This window comes from Tenrec ecaudatus, chromosome 4 (genome assembly GCF_050624435.1).
Source record: "Tenrec ecaudatus isolate mTenEca1 chromosome 4, mTenEca1.hap1, whole genome shotgun sequence".
NCBI classification, from domain to species: domain Eukaryota; kingdom Metazoa; phylum Chordata; class Mammalia; order Afrosoricida; family Tenrecidae; genus Tenrec; species Tenrec ecaudatus.
The window spans coordinates 23,813,772-23,823,603 of NC_134533.1; positions in this window are offsets into that span (position 1 = coordinate 23,813,772).

Below are 9,832 nucleotides of genomic sequence, written 5' to 3' on the forward strand. Positions count from 1 at the left end.
CCTGTCCTGATTTGACTTTGCTTATGGATGCAGACTCACAAGGTTCCAAGCTGAATGAAGATTCTCCACATCAAAGAGCATGCTTGTCACCTCCAACCACTGGGTTGATATAAATGAGCTGTATAGAAACTGGATACCTAAAATTTGGGAGATAAAGGCATGAAGTGGCTGGCTTACAAACTTTCATGGGTGGGGGAATATGTTCATAGAATTATAGGATTATGGTGTAAGTAGTCACTTAACCGCAGTTGTTAGACATGGAATGTTTTTGTGCACTTAAAGAATATTGTGTTTAAATGAGGCCGGCACATTTTGAGTGGTGTGCACTCAGTTTTCTCCCGGTAGGCACAAATGTGATCTTACTATTGTCTTTGGTTTCAGACGTGTTTCAAAGTGGATGACAGATACGGACTGCTGTCCTTGCAGTTAGTAAACCACTACCCCACCAGGACTTTTTCCCATGTGGATTAGCTGGCATTTTATTATAAGGATGAGCTTTCTTATGTGGACTCCCTTATTTTATGCTTTGGTATAATCTTTGTTCCTATGACTATTGATTTGGATGCACAGATTATTCCAGATCTGGCCAGTGAGAGTCCCTTCAAGCTGGTTTGTTATAGCTTTTGGATATGTCCCCCTATTCTTTGAATATTTTCTGACCCATCGAGAGGTTCCTGTTCTGCCCTGTTTTCCTAACTGTGGTCTTAGGATCAGCATTTTCTCTAAAGAGCGCACTGAGTGGAGAATGGCATTTAGAAACCAGGATCTGGGAGTTAGGTGTGCACACTGCTGCTAAGATGTCATAACTCTCAGGGCCTCCCAGTGGACAGGACTAGGAAATGTGTATGTAGGACATACACCCACACCTAATATCTGTTTTTCTACCCATCGATCCATGAAAACTCATGAGTTCATCCTGAAATCTCCACTCCCAATCCGACACCAAAAGGTGAATTCTAGCTTCTCTGTTGCCATGTTTCTACGCACCTTTTGTTGATGGAGAGAAATCTCACTCCCAAAGCCCATGATAGATTTAGTTAGTTGATCAATGGGTTTTAGAATAGCCTATCCATTCTACTATGAAAGTCACCTCTACTCACGAGACTTCAGCATAGTACAGTTGTCTTCGTTGGCATCCTGAGAGTACAAAGATTACACTGCGCTCCATATTTGATTTGTTGTTTTGACTCCCCCCTCTCTCCACAGATGTGCTCATTCTTATAGTCTCACCAAAACAAACTCACTGCCATCAAGTCAATGCTGACTCCTAGTGACCCTATAGGACAGCAAGGAACTGCCTCTGTGGGCTCCCAAGACTGTGATTCTTTATGGGAATGTGAAGCCCTGTCTCTCTCCCATTTTTCTGGTCGTCCATGGTATGTCCATTATTCTTTACCAACACCATCATTCAAAGACATCGATTTTGCTTGGATCTTCCTCATTCATTGTCTGTCTTTTATGTGCATATTAGGCCATTGAAAACACCATGGTTTGGGGCAGGAGCACCTAGAATTTATGTTGGCCTCAAAGGAGTCAATTCATAACATTACAAAATAAAGACTAGGAAAATATAAGACCCCAATGAGAAGGGCATTGAAAATCAATCAGAAAGTATTGGTATAGCCCTTCCTACACATAAGCATTGTGTGTGACAGATCATCTTAAGAAAACCCCAAGGCAGGCGGGTGTGTGTACATGCAAAAAAAGGTCATTAACTAGACAGCTTAGAAATGATGCTGCACGTATACAAAACTGAAAAACCAAACTCACTGCCATCCAGTTGATTCTGATTGATAGAGCCCCTATAGGACAGAAGCTCCTGTGGATTCCTGAGCCTGTAGCTCTTTATGGGATAAAAAAAAATTTCTCATCTTAGTCCCTTGGAGCTGCTGGTGGTTCCCAACTGCTGACCTTGTGGTTGGTAGCCCAACATGTAACTCACTGTGCACAAGGGCCCTTGCATGTGTACAAGGTGAGAGAATACGATAGGAGGCCTGAGGGAATACACAGGCACCAGGAAATATATGTAGGGTCTGCACTAGGAGTTCCCAGATTTCAGGAGCTTGGGACAAAAAGCTGGAGCTTCTGTGTTTATTTTTTTTTCTCCCATAAACCAACCCTCTACATTGGCACAGAGTGCCGTGTTCTAAAATTCACTTTGGGCCCTGTTATTCTTTACTTTCAAAACTTTGCTTGGTCACCGTAACAAGAATGAAGCAAACTCCTTAATATTCCTACATCAGGCCCTTCACTTTTGATCCCCAGCCTGCTTTTTCAGCTACGCTGCCATTCCCTTTGACGACATTTAACACTGTAGTTAGGCTTTCTTTCTCAATATTCAGCATAAGCGCGTCCCTCTACCTAAAATGCAACTGTCTCACATTTCCTGCCTAATAGAAACTCCTACAAACTCTGTAAGACCTAGGTGATAAGCCTTCTGTGAAATCTTATCCAGTCTCCCAAGGAGTCAGTTACTATTGATATATTCCTATATCACAGTGTTTATTATAGCCTACATTTATTTTTTTTAAACCTGGGCATCTCTGCTCTGAGACTGTGAATTGTTCAAGGCCAGGGAACAAGTTTTATACACCATTAGAAACCTCCCCATTGCCCAGCCAGCAAGACACCCAATAAATGTTTGTTGAAAGTGCTTTAGGCATGACACAGATAAAACAAATACTGTTTTACATGGCTGTAGGAAACCTAAGGATTTATCCCTTCTAGAAGGCAGAAAGGATAAATACCCACAAGGCTTCAAAATGAGTTAGTCCTTCAGAGGTACCACCTTGATTGTCTAATAAAGTCAGAAGTAGATAAAGAATAGGAAAAAAATGCCCTAGCCCCTCTATGTGTTCTAGCCACAGGAGACTATGGTCATTCACCAACCATGTCAATATACCTTTGCTCCTGACCTTCCTTCCACCTGGAGTGTGTCTGCCACCAATCAAACTTAAGACTTCTCTCCTCTGTTACGTTAGACATACTTCTCTCACTGAGCACCTACTATGTGTCAGGCACTATCCCAGTGACTGAGGAATAAAGCCAATCAGGCCGCTGCTCTCCTGGAGCTCCAAGGGAGTATTTAGCGTTGAGGAGACAGACAATAAACAAGACACAAGGAAGAAGATGATCTCAGAGACTGCTCAGTGCTGGGAGAGAATAACACGGTGTGAAGGGAGTAAGTGGACACGAGACAAATTTAGGGTGGTAAGGAGAGTCTTCTCTGAGGCTGTGATGTTAGGGTTGAGACTAACCAGAGGGCAGCTTTGGGGAACAACATGCTAAGTAGGAGAGCCAGCACATGCAAATACTGTGAGACAGACGTGCTAGCTGGGCGGGAGCAGAAGGAGGGAGGGGAGGAATCTTCTGAGAAGCAGGCAGAGGACAGCTTATAAAGGACCTTGAAGGTCTCGTGAGAAGTCTGAATTGTGTTTTAAAGTCAGTCCTGAAAGGTCTGACTTGTTGATTTTTTTTTTTTAAGTCACGCTGGTTGCTGTGTGGAAAATGGATTCAAAAGGGGCAAGAGCTGGAGAAAGAGAAACCATGTAGAGAGAGGTTTAAGTTGTGTTTGTTGTTAGATGAGCACTTGTTCATTTTTAAAATCATTTTGTTAGGGCCTCATACAACTCATCACAATCCATACATACATCAACTGCATAAAGCACATTTGTACATTCGTTATCCTCATCATTCTCAAAACATTTGCTCTCCACCCCAGGCATCAGCTCCTCATTTTGTCCCCTCCTTCCCCCACCCCCTCCCTCATGAACCCTTGATAATTTATAAATTATTATTTTGTCATATCTTGCCCTGTCCAACATCTCCCTTCACCCCCTTTTCTATTGTCCATCCCCCAGGGAGGAGGTTATATGTAGATCCTTGTAATAGGTTCCCCCTTTCCAACCCACCCTCCCAGGATCGCCGCTCTCACCACTGGTCCTGAAGGGATCATCCTCCCTGGATTCCCCGTATTTCCAGTTCCTATCTGTACCAGTGTACATCCTCTGGACTAGCCAGATTTGTAAGGTAGAATTGGGATCATGATAGTGGGTGGGAAGGAAGCATTTAGGAACTAGAGGAAAGTTGTATGTTTCATCGTTGCTATACTACACCCTGACTGGCTCTTTTCCTCCCCTCGACCCTTCAGTAAGGGGATGTCCAGTTGCCTACAGATGGGCGTTGGGTCCCCACTCCGCACTCCTCCTCATTCACAATGATATGATCTTTTGTTCTTTGATGCCTGATGCCTCATACCTTCGACACCTCATGATCACTCAGACTGGTGTGCTTCTTCCATGTAGGCTTTACTGCTCCCAAGCTGGATGACTGCTAGTTTACCCTCAAGCCTTTAAGACCCCAGATGCTATATCTTTGGATAGCCAGGCACCATCAGCTTTCTTCACCACATTTTCTTATGCACTTATTTGTCTTCAGAAATTATATCTGGGAGGTGAACATACAATAATATGATTTTTTGTTCTTTGATGTCTGAGAACTGATCCCTTCAGCACCTCGTGATCACACAGGCTAATGTGCTTCTTCCATTTGGCCTTTGTTGCTTCTTAGCTAGATGGCCGCTTGTTGACCTTCAAGTCTTTAAGACCCCAGACACTATATCTTTTGATAGCCGGGCACCATCAGCTTTCTTCACCACATTTGCTTATGTACCCGCTTTGTCTTCAGCGATAGTGTTAGGAAGATGAACATCATGGAATGCCAGTTTAATAGAACAAAGTATTCTTTCATTGAAGGAGTACTTGAGTGGAAGCCCAATGTCTATCCACTACCTTAATACTAAACCTATAAATATATGCACATAGATCTATTTCCCCATCCTCATATATAAATATATTTACATATGTACATGTCTTTGTCTAGATCTCTATAAATGCCCTTTGCCTCCTCTATTTCCTTTTACTTTCCTCTTGTCCCACTATCATGCTCAACCTTCATTTGGTTTACAGTAATTCCTCTCGGTTACATTACCCTTGATCACGCCCTACCAGGCCTCCTACACCCTCCTCATTGAACTCTATCTCTTTCATTCTAAATGTGTCTTCTCTGCTGAGATACACAAGATACACTGTGCTTTTTGCTGCCAAGGCTCTACTGACATGTGCCAGATTTGTGAATATCAAGCTTTCAAAAGATAAAAATGTGCTAGAAAGCCCCATCTTTCAACATCTTTACTTCTTAGGAGCAGCCAACTGACCAGAGAGTGTGAACTATGTCATTATCCTGTGTATCCTTGAGGTTAAGGCCATAACCATACCTCCATCAAAGCCATTCTGCTCTCTCTCTCTCGAGTCATTGAAACCAGCATTCCCATGACCATCCAGGAAACGTTCCAGACCCCTAGCTGCTGGAAGTGGCACAGGAAGTAGAGGCCATGCTGAAACCACAGGCAGGGCGAGGAGACCCTGAGACAGAGCAGAGGAGCAGGGTTGAGACTGTGAGGCCGAGCAGCAGGCTGGCTTCCTGGCCCACAGGGACAGAAAACCATATTGGCTAGGAGGCTGAGGACCAGAGAGAGAGACTTGGCTGCTGGCTGAGGAGAGGCACTGCTGTAGACCAGTGACTCTAACCTTTCAGGTGACAGATCCTGGCTTGTGGTAACCTGTTATCATCCCGAGTAAACCCCCCTAATTGTCAGTTTTATCCATGCATCAGTTCTGTGTGGCCACTGTAATGAACTATGGAAGCCAGCAGGAGAGCCTAGTGTCGTGGGAGAAACGGTTGGTGTCGGAAAAGGACAGAGAAGGGTAGAGGTTTGTGTGACCTCTGCCTCGTGGTACTAGGTCTTGGCTGGATGAGGAGTTGGATTCTCTGTCCTCCTTGGTAGCCAAGAGAGATCAGCTGTGGTCCCGTGCCCTTTTCCCATGGGGCGTGAAGCCTCCTCCCCGGCTTTCACTTCCCTGGTGTCCAGTCGTAAATTCTCAGACCTAGGTGGTAATGATAAATGTCACTGGAAGTATACAGCTTATTCAATGTCCGTGATATTTTTGACCCACCTTATGGCTACCTTCTTGGTTCCAAGGCTTGGCACACCCTGTTCCTTCTTCCCAGAAGACTGTCCTCCTCTCTTCCTAGTCGGATAACTCCTAAAACCAAAGCCAAACCAAGCCCACTGCCACTGCCACCACGTCGATTCCAACTCACAGTGACCCTAGGGTTTCCAAGACCGTATATAAATCTTCAAGAGCACAGACAGCCTCATCTTTCCCCCAAGGAGCAGCTGGTAGGTTTGAACTGATGCCTGCCTCCCAGCACCACCAGGGCTCCCCCCACCCAGCTTTCTTTTGTGAATTGAGTGAAGGTTTACGGAGCAGACCATCAGTTTAATTTTCATTGATTCAGACACCGCCTATTTCATCTCATTCCTGACAATTCCCTCAGTGTAGCATCACCCATCCAGCCTCCTTTGATGACTCCATTCTAGAAGCTGTTTGGAAGTTCTTAAGATCCCAGTGCTGCTCACCAAAGTAAGATGTAGAACACCGTCTTTCCCCCATGTGTATCATGGATAGATTTGCTGCACCTACAAATCCACAGGTAAAAACACACTCTGACATATCTCTTGTGGATAAACGCCATTCACTTGTCCGCACCTGTTCAGCTTACATGCTCACTTATGTGTCTACTCATAGATGACTATTACTGTTCATGTAGGACTGTGTATATCATTCGTAGTTTTAAGCTCATTTCTCAACGCTTCTACATACCTGAATTCCCCAAATCATTAGACTCCACATACCTGAAGGGCCCCAGTTAGCACTTTGTCCACAGTGCCTGGCATATAATATGCCCTCGACCGATAATGAATGAGTACATGAACACTAGAAATTGACCTCCTTAAGGCAGATAGAAGGAGCCCTAGTGGTGTGGTGGTTACTCATTGGGCTGCTAACTGCAAGGTCAGCCGTTTGAAACCACCAGCTGCTCTACTTCCATAAAGAGTTCAAGTCTTGGAAACTTATAGGGGTAGTTCTACCCTGTCCTATCGATTCACCATGAGGCAGCATGGACTCAATGGCAATCAGAAGGTAGATAGAAAGGAGTCCCAGTGGCACAGAGGTTTGAATGCTGGGCTGCTAACCACAAGGTAGGGGGTTCCAACCGCACCAGGTACTCTTTAGGAAAAAGATGAAGCTGTAACAATTTCATCTCAGAAACCCTAAGGAGCAGTTTTTCTTGATGCCATAGTGTTGCTATAATCTGGAATTGGTAGCAGAAGGCTTAAGGCAGATAGGTGCAAGACTAAGGTTCTTTTTTTAAACATTTTATTAGGGGCTCATACAACTCTTACCACCATACGGACTAAGGTTCTTTTAGATGAATTTCATTCTTCATTTCCTTTCTTTAATGTTTAAAATTTACTGTCTTTACTTTTTAAAATCATTTTATTGGGGCTTACACAACTCATCACAATCCATACATACATCAATTGAGTAAAGCACATTTGTACATCCGTTACCCTCATCATTCTCAAAATATTTGCTCTCCACTTAAGCCCCTGGCATCAGCTCCTATTTTTCCCTTCCCTCCCCACTCCCCCTTCCCTCATGAACCCTTGATAATTTATAATTTATTATTTTGTCATATCTTACACTGTCCGACATCTCCCTCACCCACTTTTCTGTTGTCCATCCCCCAGGGAGGAGGTTATATGTAGATCCCTGTAATCAGTTCCCCCTTTCCAGGCCACCCTCCCTCCTCCCTCCCAGTATCACCACTCTCACCACTGGTCCTGAGGGATCATCTGTCCTGGACTCCTGTGTTTCCAGTTCCTATCTGTACCAGTGTACATCTGATTTCCTTTCTATAGCTTTAGGAATGCCTTCCTTCCATTCGTATTGCCTGTAACAGGGAAGTAATTTGGGAGAGAAGATGGAGCCCTTCTTTGCAGATGCATAATCTTCATGTTTTAAAGCAGGGTTTCTCAAGTGAGATGAATGGAAATGGAATCGTGAGCATGTTCACACGTCTCAAAGAATGTGACCAGGGTCACAGAACAAGTTGTGCAGAAATTATTGAATGGGAACCTGAACTACTGTGTAAACATTTACCTAAAACACCAAATATTATTTAAAAATAAGCATACAAAAACCATGGTTTCTTAACCTATGCTCAATTGGCACTTACATATGACAAGTGGATGGCTTTAACAAATGGAAATTTATTTTCTCATAGTTTAGGAAGCTAGAAGTCCAAATTCAGCATACCAGCCTAGGGGAAGTCTTTCTCTGTCTCTTCTGGGGTAACGTCCTTGTTCCCTTTCACCATCTGTGGGCCCAGTGTCCCTTGAAGATCACTACGCGTTTGGGAACTACTCGTTCCCTGGATCTAGGAGGCTGTCAGCACAAGGCCTCTGAGTCCAGAAAGACGCGCTCCACTCCTGGCTCTTCTTTCTTGGTGGTAGACGGTCCCTCCATGCTAGCTTCTCGTTTTTCTCTTGTAAGATAAAAGTCGATGCAGATCATACCTCAAGGGACTGGCCCTTACTTCAGATCAGAGCTATGACCTGAGTAAGGGAGATGTATTCCACTCTAATCCCCGTAGACCTGATTGGCTGCTCACATCAGCTTATATAGGGGAGGGGTGATCCCATCATCACAAAACTACGTTGACACCTATTTTGAGCCATGTCAAGGTTAGATAACTGTTTGTCTCAGGGGGTCTGTCGTACTTGCTGTAGGGTATTTTGCAGCATCTTTGGCCTCTGTCCATAGGATGCCGGCAGCACCCCTCCCAGCTCAACACAGGTTTCCAGACATTGCCTCATGTCTCCTGGAGGGAGAGCGAGGAGCGCAAAAACCATCCCTAGCTGAGACCCACTGTTTTAAAGTGTGAAAACTCAAGTCTATTTCTTTTTTTTGAAGAATTGCATTTAGGAATTCAGGTTGTAGACTCATGCCTGGGTTCTAAGAAGATTCTCCCAGCCCAGTTGGATCAAATAGTGCTCATTTCGATCTTGTTTCTGTAACGCTCCCTGTGTTGCCTTTGAAAAGGCCATTAGTGACGGTCTAATTCAAGGCCATATTCTGGTCTTGGAAATTCAGTTCCCTTGAACTGTCTTAGAAGGATGAAGGAGAGGGTTGGGGTTTCTGAGGAAACCAACGCCTCCACGACCCCTCTGAAATTGGCAGCCCCCCACAACTTTTCTAGGGGCATGTCCCCAAGGACAATAAAGAGGAGAAAAACAGCCCATTCTGGCATGCTTTTCAGGATCTCTCACTCCAAACAAGAGAGTCTGAGAGGCCTGGTAAAAATAAATATGGCTTAACTCTCCTGGCACAAGAGCAGGTTCTGACAGCCAAGACGTAACTCACCCTAGGGGGTGACCCAGGCAGGAAATATGCACAAAGTTCACTTTGCCCATTGATATTCCCAGGACACACCACAGCCAGGGTGGCTCTGGGCACCAGCCCTGCGCTGAAGCACTAAGGAGGCCTGCGATGCTCATGGAACACACAGCCCCCGGAGGCTGACTCATTCAGCCAGGGACGGCCAACTGTCCTCTTCCTCCCCGAACCCAGAAAAACATCACAAATCATGACTTTTGGAAAGAAACCTGTCCTTTGCATACAGAGCGGAAACTGTTTATAAATTCTTAATCTCCTGTCGTTGAAAGTATGGTGACCGGCTGGTCCTGGAATTTTTTATTTTAATATTTGGGGGGGGGGGTTGGGGAGGGCAAATGGATTCATGACACCACATGTCCCTAATTCTCATTCGGAAAAAAAAAATGGCTTCCAGAATCACAAGGTAAGGCCTCTCTCAACAGGTTGAAGCAGCATATCGGTATATGAAAAACTGGAAACCATCGCAG